The sequence below is a fragment of the Convolutriloba macropyga genome, chromosome 15 (genome assembly GCF_964194025.1).
Source record: "Convolutriloba macropyga chromosome 15, txConMacr16.3, whole genome shotgun sequence".
NCBI lineage: Eukaryota > Metazoa > Xenacoelomorpha > Acoela > Convolutidae > Convolutriloba > Convolutriloba macropyga.
This window is the reverse complement of record NC_134482.1, coordinates 18,697,596-18,710,986: the sequence shown is the minus strand read 5'-3', so window position 1 is coordinate 18,710,986 and position 13,391 is coordinate 18,697,596. Positions and strand designations below refer to the sequence as shown.

The 13,391-nt window shown below is 33.1% G+C and overlaps 2 protein-coding genes across 2 annotated transcripts in view; both read left to right on the top strand.

Annotated features, from left to right (window-relative positions):
• The window catches only part of LOC142354324 (uncharacterized), a 498,674-nt gene that overhangs the window by 90,545 nt on the left and 394,738 nt on the right, over positions 1-13,391 (top strand). The gene's annotated exons all lie outside the window — the stretch shown is intronic.
• The window catches only part of LOC142354323 (nicotinamidase-like), a 496,312-nt gene that overhangs the window by 90,539 nt on the left and 392,382 nt on the right, over positions 1-13,391 (top strand). The gene's annotated exons all lie outside the window — the stretch shown is intronic.

The window sequence follows — 13,391 nt, the reverse complement described above, 5'->3', positions numbered from 1 at the left end:
TTACTGGAACACCGTATGATTGAACCCAAAAAAAATTCATTCTAGTTTTGAGATTTGTGTTTCCGAAAAACTTCAAATTTTCAAAGTTTTTCACGAAAAAAATCAATATGAAGGTTTTGAGGACACCAAAAATTTTAATTAGTTGCCTGTGAGAGTTATTCGCGCCTTTTTTCTGAAGAATAGAGAATTTAACTAACTTTTTAGTCTTTTTGTAGAACCAAAGAGTGCAAAAATTGGTGGTTTCCTGCCTGTTTTTTAAAACGAATATGCTTACTTTCTTTTTTTATTGCAGGAAAACATATTTTTTGAAATATCTTTTAATTGAGACAAAAAGTATCAATTTTGTCAAATTGACCCCTTCAAATGTTGTACTCGATAGTGTTGACTTTGATTTTCCTTTAACCTGAGCTTTAAGATCTGCGTTAGTTTTTGGCTGGGAATCAACTGCGAATCTGAACTGAACTGGCCTTTATGACATTTAATGGATTCAGCGTTTTTTCGGGAAGTTACCACTTGATTAGGAGATCTGTTTTTGCCCCGTTTCTCACAGTCTGTCCGTTTTTCACAGAGAAATCCGCCTAAATCGGGTACCCATCATGTCACCCACCCTGGTGTGGACGCAGACAGCTCGACACACCACAATCAAATTATGGATAGGCAGTCACACTACTAATATATTTATTTTTATTATTATACAATTTCAACTAAGGAACGGTTAACGGCAAAATTGCAGCTCTGTGCGACAGTTACAACTACAACAGCAACAGTTGCAACTCTTTTTGACTAAAACCTGACAATTGTCACCATAATGTGCGATGTCATGTCAGGAAGCGTTAATGCGCGATAATGAGATGATTGTGGAAGTTTATTACTCGAGTATGATGGCTATCATCGTGGGAATTGTCGTAGAGAATTTGCCGCGGTCAACGCTTGATTAGGTGCGTCAAGAGTAGAGATTGAATTGCGATAATAATTTTGTTCATTGAAACACGATTGGCTACAGGAGACAATGGTATGGCAAGCCAGAACTTTGAAAGAATGTTTGAAGGAGATAGAGATACGGTTTTTTTTATTGTTTTTAAAGTTTTTTGATTGACTTAGTGGAATGGATTCATAAAACCGAACGGGTGTATATATATAATATTATATATGAACTTATATATGTATGAACTGCTCAAAAACATAATAGCTTTCTTTCCGAGAATCAGTCTTCCTAATTTATTCTAATAACAACGATCTGATTCCTAGAAGAAATTTTATTACCATATCATTATGAGCAAAATGTCCGCTTTTGAAAGTTTTTTTTCAAACTTCTTGCTCAATCGAGTGCTTTCATATTGCATGGACTTAGCCAGGGAAAGCTATCAGCTGAGCAGTCCCCCTACAAAAATCTTTGCAATAGTTTGTTTTTCTCAATAATCAAGAACGTTAGAACCGACACATTAAACTTATCAGTTTAAGTTTCACACTTTATTCATACTGATTATTTTTTGAAGATCAACAATCCCATATACACCAAAAGAGACGCTATGTGACTCAAAAATTGTTCAAACTTATGAAGAGACCGTGCTAACAACATCGCCGGATTTTTTAAAACGATAAACGATTTTTCAACATCTATAAAAACAACACAAAGAATAGTTTTCAGCGGTCCAGATTTATTTCGGAAAAAATTATCCGTTTTCGTGTCGCATTGAACACATGCTAGGCTTGCTTGGTAAGGAAAATGATAAGTTGTGCGCAAATATTGTGCCAAACATTTTTTGAGTTTTTTCATCGGAAACCGTGAGATAAGTTCTTTTGCGTTTTTTTAACAGAAATATGCAGTTTCTTGCGGAAAAAGACAAAATTTCAAAAACTTCTATTTTTTTTTTGTTTTAAATTGCATTTATCGAGCTTTGGGTATATATATATATATATATATATATATATATATATATATTATATATATATATATATATATATATATATATATACTTGTATATATATATATATATATATATATATATATATATATATATATATAAATTTACGTTTGACATTCTTTTTGACTAAATTGCATTAATCGAGCGTTGGGTACAATTTCTTTTTAAGAAGTTTGCGTTTTTTTATCGTCTACACCAATACGGTGACCCAATGTTTCTTGCTCCAATAGCAAATTTTTATATCTCATCTTTACTCAGCCTCTCACCACCATTGGTTTTGTGCTACTTGTAAAAAAAGTGCACTTTAAAATTCCAAGGTAATTGTTCATTTACACAGGAAGTTTGGTTGCTTTTACCACCTTCATTTCGCTTCTCCTCCACCAGCTTATATCTGAGTAAAAAATTTGTGGTTCAAGTTTTAAAACTTTTGATTTTGTAAAAGAAAATTTTTCGAAGTTTATCACGAAGAGCAAAATAATTCTCTATGGAAGATTTGGGCAATTTGAGGATTTCCAATTAGTTGCCAGTGGCCCTTGCTCTCAACTGTTTCCCAAAAAAGGATTTAGCTTTTTTTTGGAGAACCCAAGTGTGCAAAAATTGATGGGCTTGTCTTGGTATTTTGAACGAATACACCTGCCCTTTATTTTTTACTGTTTACGTAATGTTCTATTGCGCGTTCCAAATTTTCAGCAATAACCCAAGAAGCTTTAAAAAATATGGTGAAAGTTGAGGGACTCTGACAAGTGTTTTTTTATTGTTTTTACGCTAGTATGTGACTCGATCAAATTTATTTTGATCTTTCTAACTCTGAATTTTAAAAGTTGTCCCCAAAAAGAAACCCCTTCTTCACTTGACGGATTGTTGGAAAACTTTAGTCCTTTTTTACTTTTCTACACCACTATGTGGTTGTCATCACATAGGTAGATCCCCTGCAAGTTTTTTGAAGAAAGAACAAGCTAACTTTAGCAAAATTAGCAACAAATTTTAGCAATTTGAAGCCACGAAATGAAGAAAACAGAAAATTGATATTTATCAGGAATTATTTTTTAAACAAATTTTTTTTCAAATTCCACCCTAAGAGTGGTGCGGTAGAGGCAACATAACTGTAGCAAAAGACTCTGATCGAATATATTTTCCCATGATTTGAACAATTCCTCTCGAACCCCTTACTGGTCAGCTTCGCTGATTTAAAATTTGCAAACATATATATTTAGAGCGAATAAAAATGTTGGTCACCGTCAAGATAAGAGGAGGAAACTCAACAATTTAAAATCTCAATGCTTGATTCCTTCTTTAAATGATCTCACTGTTTAGAAAAAGAACTTAAAACTTGAAGAAAAATATCTTTTTTGACTTCGTTCTCCTTCATTTTCAAAACGTTAAATAAGGGGTCTCAATAAACGCTAAAAGGAGGTCTCCTAACCATTTGGTAAATTTCCCGATAAAGAAGTGAGTCCATTAAAACAAGTTCATTTCATATCTGCAATGGATTCTCGTTCGTTATCGAAAGACATGGCTGGGAACCAGATGTTTTGAAACTAAGAAAAAAATTCATATTGAAAAAATGAGACATTTTGTACCGTCAAACAATTTGATTGACAAAAGACAAGCTGATATCAAAAAGTTACCAGAAACAAACAAAAGAGTTTTATGAAAAAAGAAATGAAAATAAATTTCATCAGAAGCTTAAAAAGTGCAATTTTCGTAGAGCTTGGACTTCTAGCAAACCTTGACAACAAATTGCAAAGAATGAGCTAAATGAAATACATGGCAGGCTTGGAAAAAAGCTTAATTGTGCGAATAATTTTGCTGAGTCTTTTATTTCAATTTCTGACGGTGAAACTTGTACGAAAGATTAGTTAAATTTATTAGAGTTTTTTTTAAAAAAAAAACAAATAAGCAATTCGGAAATTAACAAAAAAAAAAAATAAGCAATTCCGAAATTAACAAAAAGTTGACATTTTTCTGTTTTAAGTTGCACCTATCGAGCGTTGAGCACAATTTCTTTCGAACAAGTTTGCGTTTATGTGTTTTATTATACACACCAATACGGTGACCCAATCATTCTTGCCCTAATAGTAAATTCTTGCGCTATACATTATTCAAGTTGTTCTAACAGTCGTCATTTTATGATAATAGTTAACAATAAAACAGTAAAACGTTTTATGTTTAATTTTAGGCAATTGCAGATTTCAAGTGTAGGTCCATCATCTCTCTTTGATGCTATTTTTTTCAAAGTTTTCCACACTGCGTTTCATTAAACTATAAAGAACAAATCAGTGATGTTTTTTTCTCCACTCGTCTCCACTCTTCCCCATTACTTACGTCACAATCTTTTTCTCGTGATCAATAGTTTACAGTTTTGACGTAAACAATAGTTTAGAGTTCTTTGATGTCATCCGATTTAATTTCTGATTAACCCACGAGTTGTAGAATTAATAAGACGTTGGAAAAATTAGGGAATTTTACAAGCAGTCATTTTCATACAAGGAGTGACAAGGAGAGTCACAGAATTTTTAGTGACATTTGAGTTCTTTATAGTGACAAGTGGGATTTGAAGTACATTCTTTAAGTGTTTTCATTGGTCCTCCTTTAATTTCGTCAGAAAATCGGTGAAAATTTTTGTTGGGCTTCAATGGAAACGTTGATGCGAAAACCAAATTCGCATCAGGCGTTTTCTTATTTGACTATAAGTACCCCAGGGGTGACAAAAAATGCCTTGAACCTTATTCATTGAATAGTTACATGAAAAAATATGACGAAAGGTCTAGACATCGCAAAAAATGCTGAATTAACCAGACAAATTCAGAGCTTGTAATTATGAGCAAAATTAATGGTGTAAACAAATCAATTGAAAAATTTACAAGTTAAGAAAAAGTATCATTTAACGAAAAAAGGACCCTGGCGCTAAATATATGGACACTATTGAAATAGAATTCAAATTAACACTGATTGTTAAGAGAAACTTATTATTAATATGATTATTCAAAACAAAGCTTAAACCCCAAAGCATAACATGGAAAAGAAAACGACGGAAAGAAAATAAATATCCCCTCAACAAATTTCAGAGCGACACATGGGTGTGATGAAAAATTTGTCCTTCTAAAACAAGGTAAGAGATTGGAAAACAATGATTTGTTCTACTTATTTTCTCAAGATGATAAACAGATGTAAAAAATCAAGTAACAAACCAGATTATATAACACAATCAGTGATAACAAACTTTAACGCTGATAATCGCGACGCGATTATTACTCCATACTTATTTCAATTCCCTTCAGGTTACTTTATTTTGCACCCCTCGAAATAAACCAAAAGATTGAAAATGGCTGGAATTTTTTCTTCGTTTAGTTCCCTAGTCGAGGCCAAAAGTTTATCTTGTAAGATCTTACAAGATTCTTGCAAAAAAAGTTTATCTTACAAGATCTTGCAAGAAAAAGTTTATCTTGTAAGATTCTTGCAAGAAAAAGTTTACCTTGTAAGATTCTTGCAAATACATAAACCACCTTAAAAAAGCTGGAATATGAATATCCAACCAAAAACACAATTGCTATAAATTGAGTGAATAGACTTGCAAAGCAAGTGTAACGTATGACTTTTTTGCAGGTATAACACGATGGCTTTCCTTATGACTTTTTTGCAGGAAATCATGGCTTTCCTTAGTTTTTTTGACGTTTTTGCGATACAATGGAGGGCTAGATATAACCGAAAGAAGGTTGGCAGAAAAAGAAATTTAAAATTAAAAAAGTGTATCTTGTAAGATTCTTGAAAGAAAAAGTGTATCTTGTAAGATTCTTGACAGAAAAAGTGTATCTTGTAAGATTCTTGTAAGAAAAAGTGTATCTTGTAAGATCTTGTAAGATTTTGGAAGAGATTCTTGTAAGACGATGCATCGTCTTGTAAGATTCTGCCAGAATCTTGTAAGATCTTACAAGATAAACTTTTTTCTCGACTAGGGTTACCAATTTTAAAGGCTGCAACTGTGAAAAAACAGGGTCGCGTGCTACTAAGATGGCACATTACGCATTATTTGACCCTAAACGAATTTTACGACCCCCCTACGGCGGGTTGTGAACAGCGCTTACGAGATTGTAAAATCTACTTGCTATTTTTTGTGAGTAGAATTCACGTGGAATCTAATTACAGTTTGAGCTGGACATTTTATAACGTAGCTATGTAAGTACTTTTAAAAACATCAAAAAATTTTTTAAAAAATTACAATGCACACAGAGTTCACTCACATGAAAGCGGAACAACTTAAGTAGACAAAAATTAGTGTAATATTGAAATTTAACCTTCTAAGTTTGTTAAGACTAAATTGATATGACTAAATTCTCAAATTTCACTGATTAAAAAGTTTCTTAATTTTGATGACCCGTTTGCTAGCAGAGTATACGCCAAACTATAGTTGACATATCATTTCAGTTGAGTCAGTTCAATCAGTAAAAGTCCGGTTAGTTTAATATTGCCATTTTTCTCATTGTGCCCGGCAACCGCTTAGTGTCGCTTGCCATACTTTTACACAAGGATTCGTCTCACGCATTTCATCTTATGCCATATGAAATCCGGGACGACAATTTAGTGTTGTAAGGATGATCAAAATTTTAATGCAGAGATTTCATAATGCTGAGAAGTATTTGTGGGAAAAATCATTTTTTTACTCTTCAATTATTGAGAAGTGGAAGAATGACAGATAGAAAGGGGAATTTTGTTTAAAAAAACTGATCATTTTTTTTTCAATCAAAATTTCCTAATTATTTATCTCATCTTATTTATAGGCAATATGTGTTTTGATTAGTGAGTCGTGAATTAAGATTGTTAATTATCGTTAATTAAAAATCGTGATATAAAATTGTGGAATCGATGTTGAAATCCATTATTGTATTAGGCATTTGTCTATGCGTTTTGCATCTCACAAATGCATACCACAAAAAATTCGTATTATCTGAATTTGAAAACGCATCCATCAAAAACAAGTGATATTTGTGACGAAAATTAATTTATACCTTTCGATCAATATTTACCTCAATAGTTGAGGGCAGATTGTATGATTATCATTCTGAGAGGTACTCAAAGAACCGTTATTGTCGTTTTGACATTGGCCTAATTTACTTTGGCAGTGTAAACATTTTTTATCAGAAGTTTTATCTGTTTGATCATTTATGAAATGAAACAAGAAGACAACTGAAAAATTAAGCTAAAAATTCAAGTGGAGTCAAATAATTTAAATAACAGCTGACGAATTTTTGTAAAAACTTTCAAACAGATGGTTTTTTGAGTTTATGAAGCTCATCAAATTGAAATTCCGCCTTTTGGATCAATTCCAGTAATGTTGTCACATCAGAAAGGTTGTGATGCAGTGCAGGCATGACAAGTGTGATGTTGCTCACCTCTCAATGTTGTTCGTTGCGCTTTTTTGATTGATTTTGAAATATTGAAACTCGCTTTTTCCTGAAATCTTCCGTTTAACTTTTTATTTTTTCCAACACATTTCAAATTATGGAGGACTATTTGCCTCATTTGGATTGCTAGAATGGAAATGTGAACTACAATTTCGTTAAACGTTAATTTTAATTACAAAAAAGATGAATTTTGGTTACAAAACTTGTAAATTCTAGCTAACTTTTTTTCAAAATTTGCTTTCATAAAAGTTGTAAACATCAAAAGCGTGGTCACTGGTTACAATAAGCGTGAATTTCAGTTACCCTAAATTTTTAATAGTACTTACTTTAAGAGCGTAAAATCTAAGCGCAACTTTTCATAAGTGTTTTCAAATTTTCTTTGTTGTGAACTCTGCTAACGGTTTTTCGATTAAATGTTTCGAAATCGGACAGAAATAATTAAGGTAAGCGTTGTTAACAAGTGGCAATTAAGAACACATGTATAAAGTTTCTTTGAAAATTCCACTCTCAAGTGAATGCAATTTTTTTTCGCAAAATCAAAGGTCAAATAAAACGTAACGTCGCTAAACTGTTTGGCATGAACAATAATTTTCTGGGGTCAGTAGATAAAATTAGAACTCAATTTCGCAATTTCAGCCGCGAACAATTAACCGGAGAATTTGCTTGAATCAAAAGATAAGTACTATCATCAAAACCGTCTCAATTTTAATTTAAAAAGAGCGATTAGATCCAAAAAGGGAAAAGTTTTAAAAAAATTCGAGAAAGCTTCTGTCAAGTAACTAATCTATGTCTTCGTGAAAATTGTACCCCCAACCCAAAGAAATTAAGTCTTGTGCCAGAAGCCAAATTCGCCAAACGCATTTGCATTTGCATCTCAGTTGAAAAAAGCTTGAAAGATTTTGCTTTAAAAGGAACCGTCATCATGATTCATTCGGGCCAGAAGGACCAAACACTCGTGACTGCGCAAAGAAGAAACCTCGAGTCATAAGAAAAGTGTTAAGTTCTTGTAGCATTTTTATATAAGACAGAATTCTCGCATCAAGATTCAGAAGCAAGATTGTTCACCCCATCTCATAACAACATAGATGCCACCATCAATTAGCTTAAGACAAGATCTCGTCTTCATTCAATTGAAAATTCCTCGACCGAAAAAATGTAATACTCCTCAACAGTTAAAAAAGAAGGGCAGTTGCTCGCAGAAATATAAAAGTTGAGAATATAAAAAGTAAATTCAATGTGCTGTTTGACTGCATGCGAGCCATATTTTCCTGATGAGCTTGTGTTTTTTTGCATCCGTTTTATATACTTTTTTTCTTTTATAATTCCTAAATGCCGTTTTTGGACGGATTAAAAAGATCTTGCAACATTTTGGATTAAAAAGATCTTGCAGGATAACCAATCGAAGTCGGCTTAGGGGAGGGGGGTATTGAGCAAACCGATTTCGAGAATGACGCACTAGCTCTTTGCAGATACTACCGAATAATTATTAGACATTAGCCCATTTATGAAGAAAAGAAAATTAAATCAGAATAAATAACGTCCGAAATTTCCAATTGCTAATTTAAATTAAATAATGGAAGTTACTTGAAAGAAAAATGATGAAAATCAGTTGTAGAAATTTTTCAATCATATTACTCCAATCAGCTTTTCCTCGCTTTTCCTTTGTAAACTATTTAGCCCATATCACTCTAATGAAATCAGAGAAAGTTTATAAGAAAGGATTTAAAGTTTCAATCAGTGTCAAAACTCTATTTTACCAAGAGCAACAAAAAAATACAGAGAGTAAGTCACAAGATTAATTTTCACAAGCAAAAATTGGTTGACCGTTTTAGGGGATTGAAAGGAGCTGCAAAAACTGAAAGCAAATTACCAAAAATGACGGTTATGTTATCAAACAACTCAACAACAACTTCGGAAGTTTTGGCTGAATATGACCAAAGTTCAGCGGCTGTTGAACAGCTAACTTTCAATTCTCTGGTGCCTCTCATTTCGGCTAATTTGACCATTTCGGCCATGAGTCTACTGAGCCAGATAGTGGTCATTCTGATTGCGTTTGGATTGGGGGGAGACTCATCTGCTAAAACCCTCATGTGGGTCCAAGCACTCGCTGAGATATTAAAAAGAATCCTTTCTATACTTCTTCAATTGCAGGAGCCATTCGGTAAATATTCCCTTTCTTTTCTCAGAAAAATAATAAGGGGCTATTTTAATTCAACCCCATCCCCTCTATCTTTTTATGACATCCAGTTAACAATTATGTGTTGTTAAGAAGCACGTCTCTATAAACAAAATTAGTTAGCACGGACAGGGGGGGGGCGTAAATGCTATTTGCTCATCAATTCACCAAGCTCAGGAAAGACGAATACATCCAAAAACTAAAATTTATGGTATTTCTCTCAGCCTAGTTCTGTCTCTGAAAATGCTCATTTATACAAAATGCAAAATGAACAAAGATGTTGGCAAAAAATTGAGACTTTTGCTGTAATTTATCATCTCATTCGATCCAAAGTTTCATAGCTCATAATGATGGAGGAAACACTGGGAGGTTATCAATTATTGAATAGTAACTCGAACATAGATGTAACTTTACGTTCACAATTAACGGACAGTTAACTTCTCTAAGATTCTTTTTCATTAAAAACCTGTAGGATGCCTGCTAGGAAAATCTTATCGTTCAAGACCAGAACAGGCTGTCATGTTCTTTTTATTTTTGGCTCTAACCAGAAACTGACAGAGTAATGCCAAATGCATGAAAAAACAGCATAATTAATTATATTTTATGAAAAAAAATTCTAAAGATTTTAGAGAATATGCAAGCGACTATCTCTGAGTCCACACCACTTGCAATTAATTCTTGCAAGACAATTTTTTGATATCAAAATCTTTGGCAAGAAAAAGTTTAAGATCTGATAAAAATAAGACTCTATGGTGTACGATCTGATGAGAAGAATTGCCAGTTTAAAAAAAATTTAAAGGGTTTTTGAAAAAGATGTCTGATGACCTCTCTTACTTAAGAAACGTTCAAAGACTTTAATAATAATTACGCAAATTTAAATATCAGTTCTTCTTTTTTATTCATACGGTCTCATGCATCTGAATTTTACAACTGTAATAACAGTTACGTTTTTCTGAATGGAAACATGCTTTGTTTACTGTAAAATATCAGAATCGATCGATCGCAAAGATAAGTTGATCACATTTGCAAGCCTCATTATGGCAGAATTTTTGTAAACAAAAATATCCTTCCTTTTAAAAAAGCTCTTTTCTAAATATTTAGAACTGAGAAAAAGTTTTTACATGCAATAAAAACTTATTTGAATAAAATTTAAAAAAGCATCAACTAATTTTCTGACCAAAATTTCAGGTCCGTTTATTTTGTTTAATAATACTATCACTTCAAAGAAAATGTTTGATAATATGTAGATAATAAATATTGCAGTACGGGTAATGATATAATGTTGATTTAAAAACTAAATCTGCTCAAAAAGTTTGATTGGTGATGTGTCAATTTTGTAGTGTTTAAATAATTTCTTTCCTTTAACTTTTAACTGCTTATAATTTAAAAGCATTATATACTTTTTCCAAAAAGAGAGAAAAACAAAACAGGAATGTTTTGGTTCGACATCATTACAGAAAGTGAACTTATACCTTAATTTTTGGGTATCGCAGAAAAGGAGCGTTGTCCAGTATCTATAAAGCACTACTAGCAATGCTGTTCAATTGGCAGCGAAATGGAGAATTTAATCTCAGTTCAATCCTTTATTAGTTTGTAAGTCAAGATCAAATCAAGTTAATCAATGCAAGCCCAGTTCATTAATTTGTTTTTTGTTACCTTCATTTTGTTGGTTTTCCGCATAATATCAAATGTAGCCAAGATCAACGACAATGCAAATATCACCGCCCAAACTGCCTTTCTTTCGTCGCTATTTTTGTCAGGTCCCTTTATGCGCAATTTAGCAACAATAGCAATACCAGAATTGACGTCTAATCCCCCAAATCGTTTTGATGAGCGACGAGATCAGCAGTTTGGAATCAGTTACAATTGTTGTTAGATTGCGCACACTGTAAGATGCAAAATCTACCGACCTATATACCAAAATTTGAGTGTGTCAGATTTATTCGCGCTCATCTACTTTCCTGATATTAATACATATGTGCGGAAAACATCGATATTACCAAGTATAATTTCTCGAGTAAATGTGCTTTTTGTCATGAATTGCTGGCAAAATTACGCCTGCCTCTGCTTTATTGAGTGTATAAACAAGTTTGGGAGAATTTTTTTAAAAAAAATCTGAAATAGATTGCATTGCGGTTGTAATCATCAAAATTAAGTGTAGCTATAAAATTAAAGCTTAATTTCTGCTTACTGATATTTGCAAGTCTAGTTCATACAAGAGGTAGTTAATGTTACGATTCCCCCTGATAACTCCCACGGGTTGAAGCAGACTCTCCAAATTTTCCGACTAGTGGGTGCATATTATTTGCACCCCCCCCCCCCACCCGACGCATGTGCCTTATTTTTACATAATGATGTACTATGTAATAATACGTGCACTGTAACTGGGGAGCGTTACGTACTGGGAGGGGGCACAAACGGAAAAGATCCGGTTTTTGAAGTAACTTCTCCAGATTTATGTAATCATGCTTGAAACACAAATTTGAAAATTGGAAATCTGGCATTGTATAGCAAAATCTGGCAATCTAGAATCTGGCAATGCAAATCTTGCCAGTGCTTTTTTCACTTCGATTCAATGTAGGTTTCACCTTGTTGACCTCAACATACATCGGAGGAATATCTCGATATGTGCTTACCTTCGTCATAATGCTCGCTCCTGATTGGCTAACATTTCTCATATCTGTTGACCGACTCATTGCTTCTGGAAAGAGGACTGGATCGTGGTACAAACAGAACTGCACTAAGAACAGAGCATTCCTTCCTATCCTGGCAACTCTGGCTCTACTTTTTGGTAAGGAATCACTCAATACTTAAAGAATTCTTTTTGTGAATTTAAGCTTTGAAAACAACAGATTTTTGTATTATTGGTGGTAGATTTCCTGATTCTTCTAAATAATCATTTTTGCTCTTAAAAAACTATACAGTTTACATTCCGTTTTCTGAAACCAAATCAACCTTTTAACCAATTTTTGAATTTCAGATACCTGGTTGAAAGTGCCAGATAATACTGAGATCTGCGATAAAAATCTATTGAACAACTAACATTTTGCACTAAATTTAGTTCACTATCCGACAAAACTGTCAATTTTGAGTGAACATAACACAAAATAGCTTTTACCAAGAACTATAAAACCGAACATTAATGTGTTCCATTTTAAGAAACTCCCGGGTCGAGGTGTCACCGCCATTCAACGCAAAATTACGTAAGATAAGCGGTGAATGCGGTGAATTTGCATAAAACAGGCGGTGAGTACGGTGAAAAAAATTTATCGCTTGGTAGCGGTGAAATTACATAATTTGACCGCTGATTTTAGCGGTGAATTTACATAAATTAAGCGCTCTGAAAAAAGTGTCCAAATTATGTGAGATAAGCGGTGATTGCGATAAAATTACATAAATTCACTACTTAACTTATTTGTGAACTTACTTAAATTCACCGCTTAGAAAAAAACTGTTAAAACTGTGTAAGATTAGCAGAGAATGCGGGAAATTAATGGGGAGTAAGGGAGGAATTGTAAGATTTAATCTCCTCCTTAAAATTACCCCTTAATGTTAACCCATTACCCCTTAAAATTAACCCATTACTTTTTCTAAACGGTGAATTTATGTAATTTCGCCACTAGAGTCAGCGGTGAACTTACAAAAAAACCACCACATTTCACCGCTAAAATATGTAATTTCACCGCTAAAAATCGCAAATCTTTCAAAAATTCAGCATGCATGTTTTACATAAAGTAAATTGATTTTGATTTATAATCAAAACAAAAAAAAACTTGTTTTGAAGTTAGCGAGAGATAACGTAGTGGAAGAAGAAGTGCCTGACATGCAGTAGGCTAGAGGCTAAAACCCTTGTAAAAGCGGAAAAATGAGGTGACTTTTTTAAAGTTC